The sequence below is a fragment of the Microtus pennsylvanicus genome, chromosome 8 (assembly GCF_037038515.1).
Source record: "Microtus pennsylvanicus isolate mMicPen1 chromosome 8, mMicPen1.hap1, whole genome shotgun sequence".
NCBI lineage: Eukaryota > Metazoa > Chordata > Mammalia > Rodentia > Cricetidae > Microtus > Microtus pennsylvanicus.
In genome coordinates, this window is record NC_134586.1 from 102,596,200 (window position 1) to 102,617,931 (window position 21,732).

The 21,732-nt window shown below is 45.5% G+C and overlaps 1 protein-coding gene across 36 annotated transcripts in view; it reads left to right on the forward strand.

Annotated features, from left to right (window-relative positions):
* Myt1l (myelin transcription factor 1 like) overlaps window positions 1-21,732 on the forward strand; it is a 407,676-nt gene that overhangs the window by 174,226 nt on the left and 211,718 nt on the right. The window lies entirely within an intron of this gene.

Consider the following 21,732-nt stretch of genomic DNA (forward strand, 5'->3'; position numbering starts at 1 on the left):
GGTAGGAAAGAGGGAGGCTGTGCCAGGACTAGGAGGAGGAGAAGTTCACAGTGGCCACTGGGGTTTGAAAACACGGGGTCCTTCATAACTCTGATAAAAATAAATTACAATGGATTGATTAAAACAAATAAAACAGATGCTGAAACGACTTGAAAGGCCTCCATGAAGCAAACTTAACTATTGTTAAGTGCAGAGACACAGCTAAAAACAAACGATTATTAAAGAAAGATTTCTTTGTTGGTAGGTATTGCTGTTGCTTCTATGGTAAAGAATCAGAGAGCATATTTGCATACACTTGGGACAAGACATGAAAATCTGCTTCTCCTTTGGCCAGTAGTTTCTATTGACTGGAAATCTTGCAGCCTCACTACAAATTGGGCTCTCCTGAGTGTGCGCCTGGCTGTCCGGCGCCAGAGAACAGACCTCCGTTGGTTTGGATTACTGGTCTAGGCACCATCAGGGCCGTGTATGTGCAAATGACACCTGTCGGCGTACCTCCATGGCTATACCACTGGGAATACCACTGTGAAGAATTGATTTAGAATCCCTTGTTTTATTCTAAAAGATGTGTTATGTGTATGTGTGTCTGTGTATGTCTGTCTGTGTGTGTGTGCCTGTGTGTATATGTAATATTTGTGACTCTTTCTGCCTAAAATTATTTTTCTACACAGAACTGTTATTGTTTTCCTGTGAATGAAAAAAAGAGAGGCATATCAAAATTTAAAAAAAAAGATTCTTAATGGCTATCATCTAATATAATACTAACTAAAAAAAAAATTAAATGAAGCCCAGATACCTGTTCCAGATGGTCCTTAAAAGTTTTGGGGCCTCCATCCTCTTGGGACTTCTGAAATTCTGGGATGAGCACTTCAAATTGCTTCATATTTTTCTTTGCTAATGTTTCTGTTTTGTTTTCGAGAAAACATTGGAAGGCATTACTTCATGGTCTGTTCATTTTGCCCTTTGGTGCTTTGGCCAGCTGGAGCCATGACACTTTACAGGTCACTAGCTTGTCTCAGCCTCAAGTCTGCCCTGCACCCTCCCCATCCCAATTGTTTGTCACTGAGGAGCTCTCGGTTTTCCTGAGTTGTTGGGGCTGCAGCAGGGGAGCAGGCTGGGCCAGTCATCTCAGGACAGGAATCCCAGCGGGTGTAGTCTGTGTGGGCTAGTCACTACTAGACAGACCTTGCATCCCCCTCTGCAGGGATGCTGTGAGGGTGGACACAGAGAGCTGTTCCTCACTCCCTTGTACTCAAGGCAGCTCTTGCCACCACTGCGACACCAGAGTTGCTTTCATCTTCCTTCCCAGGTTATAGGATAAATCACTGAGCTGCAGTTTGGACGGCAGTGAGGGGGGAAAGGCAGGCTGAGCACTGAGGTCAGAGCGCTTTGCACTGTCTGCCTGGTTCCTGTCCTTATCATGCCCCGTGATGGCAAGAATGACAGGCTACTCTCAGACAGAGAGCAAAAATGCTGTGTATGGTGGATGGAAAAGTAACAGACATTTAGGGTCACAACCCAATTGCAGTCGCAGGTCCTGCGTGTTATTGTCACCAGTGCCAGAACCCGAGCCCAGCCTCAGACTCTGTAAAGGTGCTGCTAGGTTGCCTGATTTGTTGCCTGAGCCACACGACAGACCCTTCTATGACTTTCCGTGAACATCTCTTGATAGAAGGTAGTTGTTGCAGCAGCTGTGTGAGGTAGAAACCATCTCTGCCCTATGGACGACACTCCTCAGTTCTGGGTGATTTGCTAACCTAAGAAAAGTCACTAAGGACCAAGACAGTGAATGTCATCCCTGTTCTGTCTACCAGCTGCCTCACTATTGGCTGCGGCACTGAACTTCCAGGGCATGAAGTACAGGATAGCAGTGAGTACCATTAGCCCCAGAACACAAGGGCAGACTTGAGGGTACAAAGGAAAGCCAGCCTTGGGCACACTGAATTCAGGATGCCTCTGGAGCGTCTTCTGCATCAAGTGCTTGTACTTTGGGGTTTGCTTTTCAAGAGACCAAGTGGGCCGCCTGATGTGTGGGTGGAGCTGTTTAAATCACGCCGTTACGGCCACAGCAGGCTTCAGACTCGGAGATGAATTCTGTTGCAGTCAGAGCCCTATTTATAGAAGGCAGACTCGGCATATGGCCCAGTTTGAAAAGTGCAGCCAGCGACCACGAACACTCATTGCACTTTCTCTAGAAGTTGAAAGGCCTCCAAGACGGCAGGTACACATGCTGCCCCGACTCTGGGCTCTTCCCATTGTTTCAGTGTGAAAACCCCTGTCTGCATGAGCCAGGCCATGTGGGATACTTCCCCGGGAGGCTGGGTTCCTGTAAGCTGGTCAGGTCTGATACCAGCAGAACTGGCTCCTGATTGGAAGATGTTTAACTCTGGTTTAACCCAGAATGGTTCCTCCTCATCGCACCTTTGACATAAAGATGAACTGTGCACTTTGCCCTGGTGTTTGTTTTATGGACACTCCTGAAATACACCTAGCAACCCCTCTCCTGTGTGAACCCCAGGCAACGTGCACACAAGTTCTGCTTTTACACCACACTACCTCAAGAGTCAACTTGTTGGAATGCTCAGGTCTAGCAAAGGCCTCAAGCCGTTCTTTTCCCTCAGCACCTATTCATTTTGCAAATGTGAAAAGGTACAAAAGAGACTCTTTAGAAAGGCTTATAGTATGTCATGCCTTCTTAGTTAGATATCTCTGAAAACTCTATCAAGAAAACCTTGTCTGTATTTACTACCAACCAAGCCTACCCTAATATCACGTGTGTGTGTGTGTGTGTGTGTGTGTGTGTGTGTGTGTGTGTGTTTAATTAGCATTTTGCCGTAAGGAAAAAATTAAACAAAACTTCAAACCTAAGAGTATATTGAACTCCAGAACAAATACTTGTATGTCATAGACAGAGGACGAGAGGAGAGAAAGCAGAGTGCTAAGGATGTTTCATTGTCTCTAGAGACAGTACAGGGAGGACCAGACTTTGCCTGTGCAGGCATTTGCTTTACCGGAAGGAAGCAGCCGCTGTGCCCAGTATAGAAAGAGAATATTCCCTGGGACACCTCTGACCCTGGTCTACAGTCCCGGACCATGTGCATCTTGTGTGGTCACAGCTCACAGAGGTGTCAGTTTGCCTGGCAGCCATAGATCTTTCCTGTCCCAGGTCAAAATCCTTACTCACTTCAGACGCCACCCCACAAGAGCTTTTTGTGAAAACGACCCCGTTAAATTACATTTTCTGAAGATTAGACCATTCTTAGGTATAAAATAAAATCATCAATAAATAAAAGTAGATGTCATTACAGAGTATGAGACGATGAGAGCCTCATTTCCCAGTAATAAAAAAGGGTTGCTGCTAAATCCAATCTATTATCTTGGATAATAACGGTAATGTCTCCCATTGAAGTGTTTATAATGGGCTGAGTGACCCGGGACCCCGCTCTGGAGAATGACTGTATTGGATTGGACAAGAAACCTGTCTGTGGCAAAGGGCAGACCCAGCCTGAGACAACCCCAGCGGCCTGTTGCCCCCCTGCTACAGAGCACTCCTGAATCCACAGGGCCTGAGGGGGTGAGGCTGTGCAAAATGTCTCTAATGCTGTTCAAAGATTTTGTTGACACACCATAGAGGGAAATCCTTCAAGCCAAGAATTAGCCATGCAGGTCACCAGTATAGTCTACCTAGTAGGCAAGCCTCTTTGTCACCCTTCCTTTGATGGCCACTGTACCATCAGACTCCCTAGGACACCCCATTTACCCCTACCGCAGGACTTCCTCTCAAGATCTAGCCTTCATGTTTCTACTTTCCATTTTTTGTTGTTGTAGAAATCATTATTTCGCTGTCCTTTAATTTTTAACAAGGTGATTCCATCTTCAACATAGAAGTTGGGTTTAGTACCTTGGTATTATTCAGAATGGAATCATTTCCAGTGTCAAACTGAGACTCGATACCCATGGAAAATGCTTTTGTTCTATTTGGTTTCTAATTAGAACTGTTTACTTACTATTTCATGCATTCTGAGCATATCAATCATTTGTCCCAACTGCCAGGTACCCATTGTGAGGATGGAAGATGTTCATAATGTAACTTAGACAGCAATGTTTGTCATAGAATCAAGAAAGTTACACATTATTAGTGAGAGTCACGCTTTCTTAAATCTCTCGTCACCAACTATTGACATCACCTGATTCTAAAAATGGGCCAGGTGTAACCGTGATATCTGAGGTTTGAGGTCTGCACTCTGGAAGCCCAGAAGCACGGAGCTGTGGAGAAACGCTTTTTCATGTTCGTAGCTCTGCCTTCCTAATGGCAACGTGATGGTGTCCCTTAGGTGGCTCCATTTCCTCACCTGAATCCGAGGTGTTACCTTCCCATCAAAACCCACTTGAGCCTCTGCCTGTGTCCCCTTTAATCAGAGGAGCTGCAGTGGGGATGGAAGGGCCACACAGTGATGAGCCAAAGATGAAGGGCCCTTGATATGGTGCTGCTATTGTTGAGCAAGCCTGAAGGACCCACTTGGCAGAGTGGGAGCAATGGCCCATGCAGAAAGGATGATAGGGTACTTTTTAATGCTCCTTTCAGCCTCAGATGGTACTCAGTGCATCAGATGATATTCTCATCCTCTTGCTAAGGGTGGCCAAGTGATTGCTCAGGAGCCATCCCCTCTCTACCCTTCAGTCACTTTAGCAATGCTGTTCCTGCAAATGGGCTAGCTTCTGTAGCTCTAAAGAGCAGGCTGGGGAGGGGGCACTCCTCTGATGTATCCTGGCCGCCATGTCACCGAGCTCTCAGGACAAGCGCTGGGACCCAGCACACAGAGCAGCCCTGGCAGAAGCAAGGATGCCCTTGTTTTAAGTGACTAGGTGTGATTACTTTTTCAAATCCAGGTCCTTGGAAAGGCCATTGTGAATATCTTTGTTTGGTTGCAGGATTATTGCAGTGTTGGGTGATTTCTTTTCCACCCACATGCAGAGATTTCTTTGAGAATTAAAGAGGAAGTAGGCAGGCTTTCTCTGGCACAGGCAGACATGTGGAAGAATTTCTAAACCTCCTCTTGGGGACGGTGTCCATAGCAACAGAGATTGTTCTGCAGAGGAATTCTCAATTAGCACCAAACACAGGAGCACTGCTTGCCAGATTTCCCTGCCAAAGTGGTCACCATCACAGAGGGCAAGGTGTGCCACGATGCTGTGTGGTAGGAATGCAACCCCTCTAAAGCGGCTTGTGTCTGTGATGGATGGGACTTGTAGATACCAGACTGCTTTCCATTGGAGGCTGGGCATAGATATTATAACTACCTACCAGCTGTCATTAGAGCAGGGTAAGGACAAAGGCCTGGCACAAAGGTGACCTTGCCAAAGCGACTTCCTATCAAGAGTCAGTGATTTAGGGGTTAAATTAATTAGAGCTCTATGAAGTCATTCTATACTATAGAGATCTAATTAATTTCATCTGTGTATCCCTGGGACTCACAGGCAGATGAAAAGGACGCACAGACTGCCTCTTCCATGATAAAGAGTGAGCTTGAGTATATCCTTTTGTTACATAGTCATAAAGCCTTAGAAGGAGCTACAAAGAAACCAGCAATGCAGAGATACTTAGAATGACTGAGAATTAGGCAGGTGAGCAATTAGCAGGGAAAAAAAAGACTTTTCATAATAAATCCCAGTACACTATCTAAACCTAAACCATGCAGACCTCTAATCCATAAAAAAAATTAACTTCCAAAGAAAATAAAATATGCATTTCCTCAATGGCCTCAAATTCATGACAGTGACTCAAATTCATGCGTAAACTAAAAATATTTCTGTTCTAAGGTCTCATTCAAGCACTTATCGGGCACCAAATTCACCCATGGATCTTTGCTGAAAGCGTATATGTTCCGTGTAAGGAGAGGTCTTTCTGCAGCAGGCTCAAAAACAAGGAAGTGCATTTGCATAGCATAGCAGCGTAAGTGCTGGGCTGAAGGGATTCTGGAAAGAGAATGACAGCCGCTATGGGGGATAAGGAAAGCTTCTGAGATAATGTGAGCCAAGAAAGGGCACGCCAGCAGGATGACGAACGTGTGCTTAATTTGCTCAGCAATCAAGAACCAGTGAAGTGTTCGGAACAGGAGAAACTAATCATAGACCCTGCCTTTCAAGAAGGTGGTGGCTGGTGATCCCTTCGCACGAGACGCAGCAGTAATAGCCGCCACCCAGGATTTACAGACCCGATTACAAGAAAGGCTCTAAATGCATTGTCTCTGCTAATCTTTAAAACACCCCTATCCATGAGTAGATGGAAGGAAGGATGGACGGGTGGATGAGTGGATGGATTTATTGCCTAGCAGAGCTCACTGCTATTGTAGTATTAAAATCACCCCACGTGTGTTAAAAATGGGTCTTAGAGAGCTTAAACAGCCAGCATGTGGCCAGAGGAATGTCACACATGAGAGAAGGGACTGATCCTTGACGCTGAAGCCGGCATGCCAGCACACTGCACGCATGGTAGTAGGTGAAAATGTGCGCGTTCTAAAAACACCTTTAATATGGAACTCATTTGCGCTCAGAGCCTACCCAAAACACATATACATCATATGCAGTATCAAATGAAGCTTATCAGTATGTTTATCTAAACTGCCATGATTCCACGTTATATCCCATTAGTGGTCCATGGATAAACCTTGCTGGGTAGCCGGCTGGAGGAATCCCCACTCTCTATCAGGTTTAGAAACATGCTGTATTGCTCAGACAGCAGGCACTCTGTGGTCCAGGGGCTGATATGACCTCAGGACGTTGCCTTCCATTAAGCCAATGTGCTCTTGTATGGATCATTCCCTTGCTAGTCATCAAAGGTGGCAAGCAGATAAAATTAGGCCGACTTTTAATGGAGCCACATGTCTGAGGGGAGGTAGGATTCCGTAGACTATGCGCATGACTCTGGCATGAGGCACCAAGTTGGACCTCACTGAAGAAACTGCTGGGTATAGACGGGCTGGGATCTCAACACCAGTGTCAAGGGTGGTTAAAAGGAGACGGGGGGAGGGGGTGTGAGGGTGAGCTGAGAGTGAGGTGGAGTGAAGGTAAGGGGAAGGGGTGAAGGTAAGGGGAAAGGGTGAGGCGAGGTAGAGGGGAAGGGTGAAAGCGAGGTGGGATGAAGGTGGGGTGACGGCGGCGAGATGATGGTAAAGACGAAGGTGAGCTAAGAGTGGGGTGAAGGAGAGGGTGAGGTGAGGCAAAGATGAGTGTAAGATGAGGTGACAGTTGGCTAAGGATGAGGGCGAGAGGAGGAAAAACTGTTCCCCGTGTCCCTCCCACTCCCAACCCCTCCTTTTGTCTCCTGGAGCAATAAGCATGCAGTTATTCTCCTGGGTAGCAGAACCCTTCACAGAGACAACTGGTCGTCTTCCGCTGGGTCTCAGACTCTAATCCTTGTAGTCTAGCAGCGTGAGCTCTCAGTTCTGCAGAGACCAAGAACAGCTCAGAGACAAACAGTCTGCCAGCCTCCATTGCGCGATGGCATTTCCATCAGAGTTGAAATGAAACACTCTTGGTTTGGGTAGGCAGGTGGCAGCTTAGCCACCTTGTCTCAACAGTGAGTAACATACAGAATCTGAGATCAGTTGTGGATAAGTCCTTGTGACCTTTAGCAGACAAGAGCTGTAAAGGCAAGTACGGGGTGTTTTCTGTGAGAACCCCAGTTTCTCCTGAGATTCCATTTATGATCTCCGTACCACGACCCTCTCAGAAGCTTTTAGGAATTAGAAAGTGATTTTTTTTAACATTATGTTTTCTAGACTTCCTATTTTATATTTTTTTCAATCTGAATGAAAGAAAGGAGTTTGTCAAAAGGAAGCTGCACCCCCTCTGAAGGGCTAAATCGAGATCTGTCATTGCGCTGCAAACTCAGATGGTCTGCTGAGAAGCAAGACCGAGTCCGTCCCTGAGGGAGTGTCGGCACCTGACATGCACACCAGACCTGCCCCTGTGGCTTAGTGAGTTACTCTAGGGAGTGCTCGCTGCAGCTAAAGAAATCCTGTCGATGTGGAGGGGGAATGAACAAAGGAGCTGGGTTTCCCACCTCAGGGAAAAGCCTGCTCCGCCCAGTCTGGTGTTGTTGCCAGGCTGACTGCTGCTGTGTGGAGTTCTGAGGTCCCTGCTGGGCTGGGCTTGCTGTGGGAGGATACAGACCTCTCGGCTGTCAGCAGGCTGCCTGGCTCCCAGGAGGTCACTTCAGGTCTAGCCGGCTATCTTTAGCAGCTGTTGGCATCTCTTCATGTCCCAACAGGCAGTGATGCAAGAGAAAGCATTACAGACCCTGCTCCCTCTGTGGTTTGGCTTGACCACATGTCCCCACTGCAGCAGACCAAGAGGGTAAAACTTGGGTTTTGCAGAGACCACCCATGCATAAGCTGATAGTCAAATGACCTGCTAGTCCTTGCCAGGGGTCCTAGGATCCCAGTCTCTGTCTCCTGGGTACCAGGAGCCGTTTTCTTTCTTCCGCAGTGACACCGATGTGTTTCCACACATCACTAGACATCCTCTGATGTAAAAACTACCTACTGTCTGGAAGGAGGCAAGGCTGGTGCCTCAATCAACCATTTGAACTCTGCCTTGGTTGTTTGTGGGACAGTCACAAGAAACATTGTGTGACCCACCTCTTGGGCTGCAACGTTATCACAAGTTTATTTTTATGTTCAGATGATTTGAAAAGCATAAAATATTTGTAGTTGTAAAAAGATAACTTTGTCTCCTAAAGTCCACCAAAAACAAACAAAAAAAAATGAGGCCTGTGGGTACCTTTGCCTAGTGTTTAGTTATTGGAAGCCTGCCCAGGATTCAGCTCCCGCTCTGTGAGTTGTGAGGGTGAACTTAAATCAGCCTAAGAGTCATGCACAGACGAGACTCTTTAAAAAAACAAAAACAAAAAACCAATTATTTATTATGTATACAGTGTTCTATCTACATGTATGCCTGCAGGCCAGAAGAGGGCACCAGATCTCATTACAGATGGTTGTAAGCCACCTCGTGGCTGCTGGGAATTGAACTCAGGGGATCCCGAAGAGCAGCCAGTGCTCGTAACCTCCAAACCATCTCTCCAGCCCCATGGAGGACTCTTGGTGTTCTCTTTAAGTCACCACAAGGATAGACTGTGGATTGTGTGAAAAGTCCTCTGTGAAGGCTGAGTTCTGCCAAGCAGTGACTGTCGTAGTTAACTTTCATCACAGAAACAGCCCTAGTTAAAAGATTTCCCGAAACCCGTGTCTGTTGTCAGCAGACCTGAGGTCTCTTAAAGGAGCTGACTATTCAGTGGAGGACAAAGGTCTAAGACCAGTATGGGGAAAACCTTGACAGTGTATTATGGAGGGGTAGGGCAGGCTGCAAGCACACATCCTCCAGCGCACAGAAGTCTCTTTGGGAGCCATATGCAAGTAGAACTTGGGGTTATATTTGAATATAAGAGCTTCAAAGCCAGTTTTGCCTAGCCATGTGTGAAGAATTCTGCACAAAGGATCTATTTCTGGTGCCTTGGGCTCAGCAACTACAACCTGAAGCCTAGAATTTCCAGCACAGGCTGATAAGGGTCCTAGATAGCAAAGACTGCAAGGGAGGCTGCCATGCTCTGTGATGGCTTCCATGGGGATAACTTTGTCAATATATCTTCTACTGTCTATCAGTTAGGACAGTCTCCATCACTGTGGAATTTCACTTCTCCTGGGAGAGCTTTCTAGCATTGCTCCTGGCACACTGCTTCTTAGGAAGAACATTTCTTGACGCTGACGAACTTGGGCAGTATTAAAACCTAAAAATACCATTCTAGAGTAGACTCCAGTACCAAGCCATGGAATGTTTAAGACAGATGACCACTGGTTCCAGGACCAAACTTCCTATTGACCAGGTCCCCGGTGTTAACCCTATAATGAGCTCAGATTTGACCCCTGGACATCTCATGATCAGTGACCCCTTCTCCAGAGTGCATCCCACAGCATCAGCAGGAGGGAGGACATAGAAATGGGGACAGGGTGTGGAGAAACAGAAGTCTTGGCTGTCAGCAAGGCAGCTGAGTGCATGAAGCTGGAAGTTTATCAGAAGGGCTTTGGTACCTACCTGCTGCATTGCCGTATCCAGGGAGGTGAAGAAAAGGAAGGAAGTGAGACATGGGCCTTATGGAGTAACCACAGCACAGACAAGCAGTCACGGATCATGTAGTCCCTCTGGAAGGAAAGCGGTTGCTATTCATCCCTCTCGCCTGGACAGATGCGCATCCTGTATGTGATTCCCTGTTTTGGTGCTGCTGGAAAAGCCAATCTTTGTATCCAGGGCCCCTAGCACTACTTCCTGTTAATTTGCAGAATAACAAGACGACCCTTGTGGGAAAGCCTGTGTAGGCCTCCATGTGTGATTTGGGGGGTACCTTCCCGTTGGCAGAAATTGTCCTTTGTGGTTTGATCCCACTGCTGCAGCTACCAGAACAAACACCCAGCTGTCTGTCATCTTCATGACTCAGCACATCTCTTGAGGCTCCAGAGAAGCAGCGGATCTGTTTCTCTGGCATTTCATGGGGAAATAGAAAGACACTTTCAGGTGTAATCCCACCTGTGTTTGTAAAGTAGCACAATGTTGTTTTCCTGGACTTTGTTCAAGAAATGGTGTAGACCCCATGCTTTTGTTTCTAATAAGATAACCAACCCATGCACCCATCCTCACTGTGAAGCTCGCACTGTGGCTCCCGTCTCTTTAAAGTACAGGATGCTGCAGCCTCACAAGGCTACAACGACTTCACTAACAGAGTGAAGAGAGACAGTCTGTCTGTCATTCAGGGATTAGCATCTAGTGTCACTGCACATCAGCAGCTCAGCCCGTTTCAGACCAACTGTCGGCTGGACACGTTGCTACTGTGGTCCTCACTAGTGATGGGGATGCTTTTCTATTCAGTACCTGCTGCAAGGGGTGAGCCTGCTATCCTTCTCAGGCCTCCTGGTCAGTCCCCTGCCCCGAGTCCAGTCGCCAGTGTGACACTCATGATTAGACTGGGAACTCCGGGCAGCCTCTTCTAAAGGCTACTCTTCCGGACCTGGTCTACCGTGCACCATCCCTGTCTGAGGACCACTGTCTTGTGACTTTGCAGGTCTCTGATGGCACCGTGTGTGCTGCCCAAACTGAAGCAAGCAAGCATTCTGCAAACATAGCCTGCAGACCAGGGGCCTCTCCTCTCAGTTCTCAGGCTGTGTACATAGAGTAGATGGCCTCCACTCACTGCTTACTCCGGGCCAACCACACTGCTAGCTGCTTTGGGATATATTCCCTCCCGTTTTATTTCCATTTCATAATCAGCCAATGATATTTGTTCCTCCATGTTATAGAGGAAGGAATGAAAGCTCAGAGAGGTTGAATAACTCTGCCATGGTCACAGAGCAGCGTGCTATCACAGGGCAACTTCTGGGGTAAAAAGCCCTCAGAAATACGATTTCTTATTTAAAACTACTGTGGATTCATTGTGACTCTTGCCGTTGTCTTTTTCCTCTTTTGACTTGATTGGTTTGTAGTACTACTGACTGGCCTGGTAGAGATGAATGTTTCTGTAACACGGAGTCTCCACCAGCTGTTGGCATGGCACACCGTAGTTGGTTATGCCAAGACCAGACTGTGTATCATTTCTTGCTTAGAATCAAGTGCTCTTTTCCCACATCGCTGTTGTCTATGAAAAGCCACACTTGCCACGTGGGCTTTCTGTTGATTGTCAGAGCTGACCACTGGTTAAAAGCTGTTGTAAGACCCTGGTCACCACAGGCCACTTAGAAGTCCATCTTGTCCTGCCCTTTACAGTTCTAACTTCAAAGCCTGGGCAGGGCAGCTTCACTTTACCTGTTTGTAAGCAGTCGTTCACCTGGCAAGGAAAAATTACCCAGAGATTATAGGACAGTGACATCATAAACTGCCACTGGCCACCACCACCACCAACATGAGATCTTATATTAACTTTGCTTTTTCTCAGCTTTTGTCTCTTATCTTTCCTCACTACTTTAACTGTGGGTATGACTATAAAGTGTATGCTATTGAAAGTAATAATGATTTTCACTCTCGATACAAGCACGTATGCAGGTTGCATGAACCCCCCCAGATGTGGCTGAACACTCTGCTGGCGTGTCCCAGCTGCACATCATTCTGCAGCTGTCACTCCTGTGCCAATGATGCACTGAGCACATAGTGATGCCAAGCTCCCCACAGACCATGCACCCTGATCTTCTGTTTGCTTCCTCATCAACCAGGGAGAGTCTTTAACAAACAAACAAACAAACAAAAACATTCAGTTGGTTCTTTGACAATTTCATACATGGATAGAAGGCATTCTGGTTACTGTCCCCCAACTCTCTCTTAGATCCCGCTCATCTTTATCTCCCCCTCATCTCTACCTGTCCCTTTCCCCAGATTCAAGACTTTTCATTTTGTTTCATGACCCGTTTAGTTTAACCAGGGTTATTTAACCAGGCGACAATTCCATTAGGACTATCCGTTGGAGCCTGCTGGGATTACCAGCGCACAAACTGAAGCAATGGCTCCCTAATCTACCCATAGGAAATAGTTCACAAGGGAGGGCTGGGTACCCGCTGAGTTCTTCTCCATCCTTTCCTGACTGCGGGTGGACCCATCCTCAGGCAGGCACAGTAAAGCCATCTATACTAGTTGAAAGTTCATAGTAATGGCTGTATTGTTCCCCAGAAGATAGCATTCCATAGCCCCTTTCCTTCTTTCATCTCTTACACCCTTTCTACCGCTTCTCCCTCAATGTTTCTTGAGTCTCAGCAGGAATGATATAAATGTCCTCTTTAGGGCTGAGCACCTGATGGTCATTTATTATCAGGATTCATGGCAATTCACCCAAAAGAGGGTGTCTGAGGTGGGTTTTCTTCAGTTGTGATAAAGACCATGACCAAAAGTAACCTGAGAAAGAAAGGGAAGGGTTTCTTTCGCTTGTATCTCTGAAGTCACAATCAATTTGAGGGAAATCAAAGCAGGAACATGGTGTGTGGGGGGGTGGGGGGAACTGAAGCAGAAGCCGTGGAGGAACGCCACTTACTGGCTTGCTCTCCATGACTTGCTCAGCCTCAGGATGACCGGCTAGGAGTGACATCACCTACAGTTGTCTGGGCTCTAATGCGTCAATCAGAGATTTGCCTGCGTAAGCCAGTTCTTATGGAGATATTTTCTCAATTGAGGTCCCCTCTTCCCAGTGCATTCAGATTGTGCCAAGTTGACAGAGACTAAACAACATGGTGGGGGGCAGGGGGATGAGGCAAGTCCACAGCTCTGATTGAGGCTTAGAGTAGTGATTATCTACGGGTACACATAATATATATATTTAGAAGGCAATTCAACACTATGTAAATTCAATTGAACACCAGAATTAAGATTCTTCCTTAGGACCTATGATCCTACCTCCTTGAGCTTTTGGTAGAATTTACAATAGCAGGTATAGATTCCCTCCTGTGAAGCAGGCTTCAAATCCAATCATAGAGCCATTGGTTATCCCCATAACTGTCTTTCATCAACAGTTAAGACCCCAAGACACACAATTATGCTGGCGTAGTCCTCCATTTTTTTTTAGAAACCTACAAAAGAGTCCAACAAAAACAGTAACAATTACGCATGCACATAGCTGCAGGTTAATTAGACATCTCCTACTATCTGGGACAAGCAGGCCAGTGTAGGAACAGGGCAGCTGCGAAACCCCAACACATCCTTAGAATGGCATGCTGAGTGTAAACCTGAAGGACAGAGACGTGGGGAGGTGGCAAGCATCTTGTAGATGGGGCTAAGTAAGTATACTGTGGCATATGCTGAGCTGTTTGACATTGTACTGTTTGGGCTTCTAGAAACATTACAAACAGTTGGGCCACCTGGATCAGATTCAACTCTGCTGATGTTTCCTGGTGTTGTTCTGAGCTCAAGGGAGGCCTGGCAACTCTGTAATGAGTGAGATTGATTCTGCCAGGAACCTTGAGAAAGGCAGGCTAAAGAAGATAACCATAAGAAGGTAGCCTGCAGCATGTGGGCTTGAGAGAAGGAGAAAAGCGTGTTATGAAATTCTAATTCTGGGCAGATGGGCAAGGGTGTCGTGGGGAAGGCGGCATCTGAGGTAAATTTTACTGTGATAATTTGTCCATGAGATGAAAGAGCGCTAGGCCGTCTCATGCTGTGAGCAAGACAAGAGAGAACATACAGGGGGCAGGAAGGCTAGTGCCATGTGGGAACAGTAGGTTCGGTCCTCTAGACAGTCAACCCACTGACAGAAGTGCTAAGGAGTGTAACTGGGTCATAACCATCCTGTGAGACTTGTCATAGTGTATGGGAGGACAGGGATGAAGGCATGACAAGAGCTCTATCCACCTCAGGCATTAAAAACTGTGGACCTGGTCAGTCGCAACCCTCAGGAGAGCAGGCTCTGCACCTTGCCTGGGCAACTCAATAGAGTCAACCCTGTTTGTTGGTGGAGGTGTGGGTGAGCCAGCCCTGAAGTTGTGAGCATAGGAGAGCAGTTCCCATTACTTACCTGTCTTGTGACAGTATGAGTGGAAAAGAGATTCACCCCAAGGCATGAATGGCCCTGAGGTTGTTAAAACAGAAGAGCTATCTCTGCTCCATTCCTCCTTCCCTCTGCCCCAGCCAACAGCAGCACTGGGGAGAGCAGACCCCTGTACCTCGCCTGGGCAACACAATAGAGCCAAACCTTTTGGTGTAAGTGTGAGTAAGCCAGCCTCCTCGAAGTTGTGAGCATGGAAGAGCAGTCTCCACTCTTCATTGGTCATGCAGCAGCGTGGGTGGGGTAGGAATGCACCCCTTACCCTGCCCCCTTATAGCCTGCAGTAGACTAACAAGCTAACCCTGCCCCTTACCAGCTACAGCACTCAGGAAAGTGAACCCAGCACTTCACCTGGGCAGCACAGTATAGCTGACCTTGGTAGCAGAGGTGTGGGTAAGCCAGCCCTGAAGCTGTGAGCACAGGAGAGCTGTCCCCATTACTCATCTGGTTTGTGACAGTATGGACAGGGAAGAGATGCCCCCCCCCAACACATAAATGTCTGAGGCAGGTAGAAGAGCTGTCCCTGAGGTCATAAGAATAGGAGAGCTGGGGCTGGAGAGATGGCTCAGAGGTTAAGAGTATTGCCTGCTCTTCCAAAGGTCCTGAGTTCAATTCCCAGCAACCACATGGTGGCTCACAACCATCTGTAAAGGGGTCTGGTACCCTCTTCTGGCCTGCAGGCATACACACAGACAGAATATTGTATACATAATAAATAAATAAATATTTAAATAAAATAAAAAAAGAATAGGAGAGCTGTCACTGCCCCCCCTCCCCCCGCTACCAGCTGCAACACTGGAGAGCAGGCCCAGCACCTTGCCTGTGTAATACAATAGAGCCAAACCTATTGACGGATATGTGGGTGAGCCAGCCCCAAAATTGTGAGCATGGGAGAGCTGTCTCTACTACTCATCTCTCATGTGGCAGTGTGGGTGGGATGAGGATGCACCCCCTTACCCCTCACCTCTTATTGCCTGCAATAGACTAACAAGCTTACCACCCCCAACTACAACACTCAGAAAAGTGAGCCCTACATCTCACTTGGACAACACAGTAGAGCTGGCCCTGAAGGTGTGGGTGTTCGAGAACCTACCCTGAGGATGTGAACGCAGGACCGGCCAGACCCTCTGCTCATGGCTGGAAGGAGTAAAGTAGTCAGGGCAGTGCTGGAGAGCTCACCCTGTTGTTGAAGGCGGGAGGAGAGCTGGTGGGCTGACCAATCCTGAAACTACCCAGGCCCAGAACCAGGCCCACCCCATCTGTGATCTGCCGGAGCACAGGCGTAAGGGTTGTTCTGTGGACCCAGGGCTGCAGGATCTCCATGGCACAGGGAGCAACAGGATGTCCAGAAAGAGTCCCAGTGAGGGCGCAGCATTGATGGTGTAGAAGAGACCACGGCCCTTAAACCAGCCAATGATTCCCTGGGATGAACACCTGCATGTAAAAATGTATGGATAAAGGGGTTTTCTGTGGGACTCGCTGTGTTCACACTTCAGCTTCCATGAGGATATTTTCCCCTTCCCCCACTTTTTTAAACCTTTTTTTTCTCTTAAATTTTATTTGGTGGGTGGAGGATATGGGTGGGATCAGGAGACATGATATGAAAGACACAAGGGATAAACAAAAAGGAAGTTTAAAAAAACAAAAACTGTGGACCTGGAAGAGAAACTTCAGTGTGTGAGCAGAGCTCGGCTGGGGCCAGAGACTCAGGCAACAGATCTTCCCACCATAGAGAGGGAGGGTGAGCAATATCCCAGACATCGTGCGGAAAGCCCAGGGTACCTGTTGGCCCAGCAGGGTTGGACGTTTGTCTGCTGGTAACCAATGCTGTTTGTCTACCATTTGCACCAGTATAATGTAGACTGTTTTTTCACAAGGTTTCTTTTTTGTGACAGTGGAAGGATAGCCCTGGCTCTTTTACCATGTTCTGCTCTTGGTGAGCATATGACGCTCTCCCATTATGCAGCGTAAGTACAGGAAAGTGGAGCATCAGTTCTCTCCAGAGGCTGCCTTCCCCTTCTTTGAGGTAGAAACTGGATAATGTCCTCATCTGCTCTCTGAATTACTACAGCGTGGTGGGGGACTCATCACCTTAGCCTGCCTGTTGATGGAACTCCTTTCTCCCTGCATCCCAGCGTCCCTGCTCTAGCCCTCATCTTGATGCTGAGCATCTGTTTCTGACCAGTCCCATTCCCTTCTAATATATCCTGTGTCCTCTCTCTGATTCTTGCCACTCAACTCTGTGATTCCATATTCTGCTCCAAGTAATTCCTACAGAGGAGTGAAGTCTTGAGGAAGAATGACTGTTGGGACGGGTGAAATATTAAGCTTGAATCATTAAGTCACTTCTTTCCAAGGTCTCTGTGTTTGTGTCTATGGGGGGGGGGGTCCCAATCTGAGAAAAATGTGAAAAGTGTGGTAACAGGCTGTCAGGCCCCCCTAACCAGTGTGGTTCCCTGTACTGTGGGGTGCCCTGCTGTTAAGATACCAAGCATCAGGAAGTGCGAATGACTGGAAAGTTCATCCATCAGCCAATCACAGTACAGGGAGGAGCTAAGCAAGGACTGGCATACAAGAAGACAGCTTGAGGAAAACAGCAGCATTTCGATAGGGCAGATATTGCTTCAAAGCAGAATGCCCACTGGCTTGCAGGCATTGTACTCAAACATGTGAGGGCACCTGCTGTGTTATCCCTGCAGCAATATTGGGCTTGATTTAGGCATGCAAGCTCACAGCTCCTGGTACGATTCTGGACTCTCAGTTATCATGAGAAAACTTCATCCTGATGGACTTCTGTCCTGGTTATGATGGCTTATCGTTTGAGGGCATGGTCCATCAAACCACTGAAACAGGAGCTTGAGGATGCTTGTCAGGAATCAGAGAGGAGTAAACACTTAAACTCAGTTTTCCTCCTTCTTATTCAATCTGAAACTTCTGTCCCATGGGACAGTGCAGGTGCACTTTTAGAGTGGATCTTCTTTCTTTCCTCAGTTATCCTAATCTGAGTATTCCTCACAGATATGCCCAGGTGCTGTCTTCTAGGTAATTCTCGATCCTTCCAAGTTGGCATTATTAGCCATGTCAAGTACTAAATCAAAATTATTGTGTATTATTTATGGGACTCTGTGACTTCACTGTATATCTACTGGTGTCTTAAGTCCAAAAAGCATTTCCACCCAATGCTCTTATTAATAGGTTGCTACATTTTATGTAACATTTGGGGCAAAATTCTTTTGTCTTCAAATAATTAAAAACTAGCATAAAAGTAACCAACAACTTGACTACTGGGATACTATGAAGTACTGATCAAGACTCCTGATGTGTGGCCTTAATTTACATGTAATGATGGTACTTATTCACCAGTAACTTATTGTGTGCCCCTGTAGTACAGGGAAGGTGGGAATATCTATCAAATGACTCTGAAGAAGATTAGCAAATGAACTTGACTGAAGCCTCGGGTTATTAGAGCTCTCTAGGACATCACACAGTGCTTACCTGCATCCCAGCATCATCGTTTACTGTGAAAGCTTGAGAGTCACTTGAACCACATGGGCAGGTCCTGGTTCTTCATCTAAAGACCAGCCTAGAGTTGGGGTAGAGAACGGATTAAACTTCTTTACAATGCAGTTGTGTTCTCTCTGCACATCATATAGAGAGGAAAAGACTAACAACTTTCAGCCTATCTTTCTGGTTATTAGCCCAGTTATCCTCTTGGAGAGTCCAAGGATAAGGAGGGGAAGACATTTTTGAAAGTCTTTGGGACTTGACTTCTGATTTTCTGAGACTTCTTCAGAGGTCTTTCCAAAGGAGACATCGCCATTCACCAAACGATGACCCCAGTCAGGCAATGGTACTGCCCACAGTGGGCAAGTTTTGTCACCTCAATTAATATAATCGAGATACTCTCCCACAGGCATTTCCAGAGTGACTATAGAGCCAGGTGAAAATAGAGTCTGTTGGCTTGTCATTTAGTACTAACCATCACAAATGACCACCTTATATCACAACTAGATTCCCTGAGGAGTGATTGGCAGGAAGGACCAGGATTGGTGTCTCAGAAACTAGAGCCAAGATGCCACAAGAGACAAAAGAACCACTTTCCCTTGCTCTTCTTTGCAGAGTGGAAACATGTATTTTAAACCTCTGTGGAAAATTAGCCTGAATATTTTGAAAGTCAGCCACTTCGAGAGCATAATTCTTTGAGGATATCCACAGAGTTGTTCAGCTCTTGCTGAACAGTTATCCACATTAGCATTTCCCCAACCATCCCAAGCTACTGAGACTTTTGCCCCTGTTGGTTTGCATCGTCTAGGTCTTTTATGTCAGAGAAACGAGGATTTTGTTCATGTGCAACCAGCTTCTATCACTAGTGTTTCCTGCATTCCTCCTGGTAGGGTGTGCATCAGAAACTCATTGTTCTCAGTGGCTGAGCTCTGTTCTTCACTAGCACCATGTTCATTCAATTACTGTAGATTTATTTATTTATTCTTTTATTTATACTTAATAGCAGGTTAATAAATACCAAAGACTGAGTTCAACTCCTTTCTTTCTCAAGATTGTTTTAGCCCAAGACCTTGCATTACCATGGAGTGTCCTTACAGGTTCATGTTTTAAACACATGGTCCCCAGTTACTAGAGCTTCTGGGAGGCTCTGGAGAGTTTAGGATATGGTGCTGGTGAGTGTAAGTCACTAGGGCCAGGACCTTGAAGGTGTGACTTGGCCTCTGCTTCATGATCTGAGAACACATGATGCCCAAGCTTCATGCTTCTTATGCACAGATGAGGGGTCTGTGTGTCACCTTGGGCTGCAACACCCAGAAACTGTGAGCTAAAGTATATAACTCTCCATTATCTTGCCAGAGTTAGGTGATTTTTTTCCTTTATTTTATGTTTGGATTCACTTCATCCTTTTTGTGCAGAATTTTTGTGACTGTTACCATTCTTGGATAATTTGATCCTGGCTCCTAATTTGTTTGACTTTTGAGAGGGGAGATTGTTGACTTTTTATATAACTGTTATAAATGTCCATCTAAGAGCTTCTTCATCCCAGATGCCTTCACTTCCATGGTATTTTCATTTTAGTGTTGTACACTCTAATTTGTTCTGCGACTTTTTCCCCCTCTTTCTTGGCTTATTCAGGAGAGCCTCACTTTGCTTTCACACATTTACACATTTTCTTTTCTTTTTTACCCCTCTGTTCATGGTTTCTATTTAATTTCATCTCCATAAAAGAATACACTCTGGGTGATTCTAACTCTGTGAAGCTCTTGGAGATTTGATTTGTTGTCTATTCAGCAGGTCCTTGATGGGTGCTTGCAGAGAATGTAGGTTTTGACAGCAAGGTTTGTTGCTGGCTGTGCCTAGTTGTGATGCCGTGTGGTTCATGGTTTTATAATCCATCTTCTAATTTCTTTGTTGTCAGAGACCAGCCTCAACAAAAACAGCTCTTGCCAGGGTAAGGGCATGGGGATCAGAAATATAAGTAAATAGTATGAGGATGCGAAAATAATAAAACAGAAACCATAGAATAGTACTGGGAGGGAGTTCCTGTGAGTACTAAAATCGCTCAAGTTTAATTTTCCATGCACTTTTATACCCCAATACAAAAAGGAGGCAAAAGGCAACAAAAAACTTCTTTAACATGATACAAAGGATCACTTCAACAGTTAATTGCGTTAACACTTTAAGACATCAAGTCATTAGTATTCTGTGTTTAGGCAGTGAAGCCACTCTAGATCAAGTATCCTGAAGGCAGCCACTCCCCAGATAACCTTCTATTACAAAAGAAGGAGCAGAAGTACTCTTGCGTATCCTGACCATCTGTCAGGGTGGAGTGGATATACCTCTGTGAGCCATCTTAAAGTCCAAAGAACCAAGTAACCACACCCTGAGTCAGGACTTGTATCTACACTTGTTGTCAACAATTTTTTTTTATTTGGAGGATTTTATTTTTTTTATTTTTTATTTTTTTTAATTATGATATTGAGAAGTCATTTATTTAAAAAAAATTAAAGCATTAGCCAATTCCTCTTGAGAAAAGCAGAGCACCCCAGTGTCAGAGCTGAACAGTCCTCCCTGCTCTGCAGACCCCATTGCTTATGGTTCCCTTTCTGTAGTTACCCACCGCTACCATCTTTTTTTTCTTTAAGAAGGGTTGTTTAGTTTAGTTTTTTTTTTTCAAATTTTGTCCCTTTTATTTTGTTTTTGTTTGGCTATTCTAGGTCTTTCCGTATTTTCTTTTTCTTTTTTTTTTTTTTTTTTTAATAGCAACCTCCAAACTCTCTGACAAGTTGGAAACAGGCTCACATTTTTGGGCCTCCACAGTTTGCCCATTATTGAGGGCAGGTGATGCCTCCAGTCATTGTTGCTGGGTCTTCTTTCTGTTGTGTCTGCTTTTGATTTATATGTTTGGGACATGGTATTGGCTTCATGTTTGATAGGGCTTATAATTATTAGACATTGCTGACTCAGAATCACCTAAAATTTCAAAATGTCTTTTTTTCCTCTATAATAAAATACTTCTCTTTTCATCTATTCACTGCTAGAAAAGATTCTCTTATTTGGTGATTGCTCACAAAAAGTGCTATTTCTAGGCTTTACAGTTCCAATTATTTTCATTTTTCAATCCAAAGTATATTTTAGATGATGTCAGTAGATCCTAATTTTAATTTGTTCTTTCAATCTCTATTGATTGAGATGTCTAATCTACTTACATTTATTGCAATTACTGATAAGTTAATATTTAAACTTTAAATGGTAGTGTTTTCTATGCTTCCTATGTCTTTTTCAATAACTCTATCCCTTGTGGTCTTGCCTATTGCCTTGATCCTTCTAATATGTTTCTAGTTCTTTTTAATTTAGATTCATTTTATCTCAACTGTCTTGGAAACTATAACCGGTAGTTAATTTTAAAAAATCACATAATGCATGTGAATACTAACAACTTCAACAGGGGGTAAAGAAAAGAAGCTTTGCCTCTAAGACTGCCCTTCACTCTGCCCGTTTTGTGATGCTTTAACAAATTACATCTTTGTACATAAACACGATTTCAAATTATTTCTAAAATTATTTTTGCTTTATTTTATGTATAGGCCTGTTTTACCTGCATGTATGTATGGGCACCATGTTAGTAATTGGTGCCTAAAGATGTCAGAAGATTATGTTGG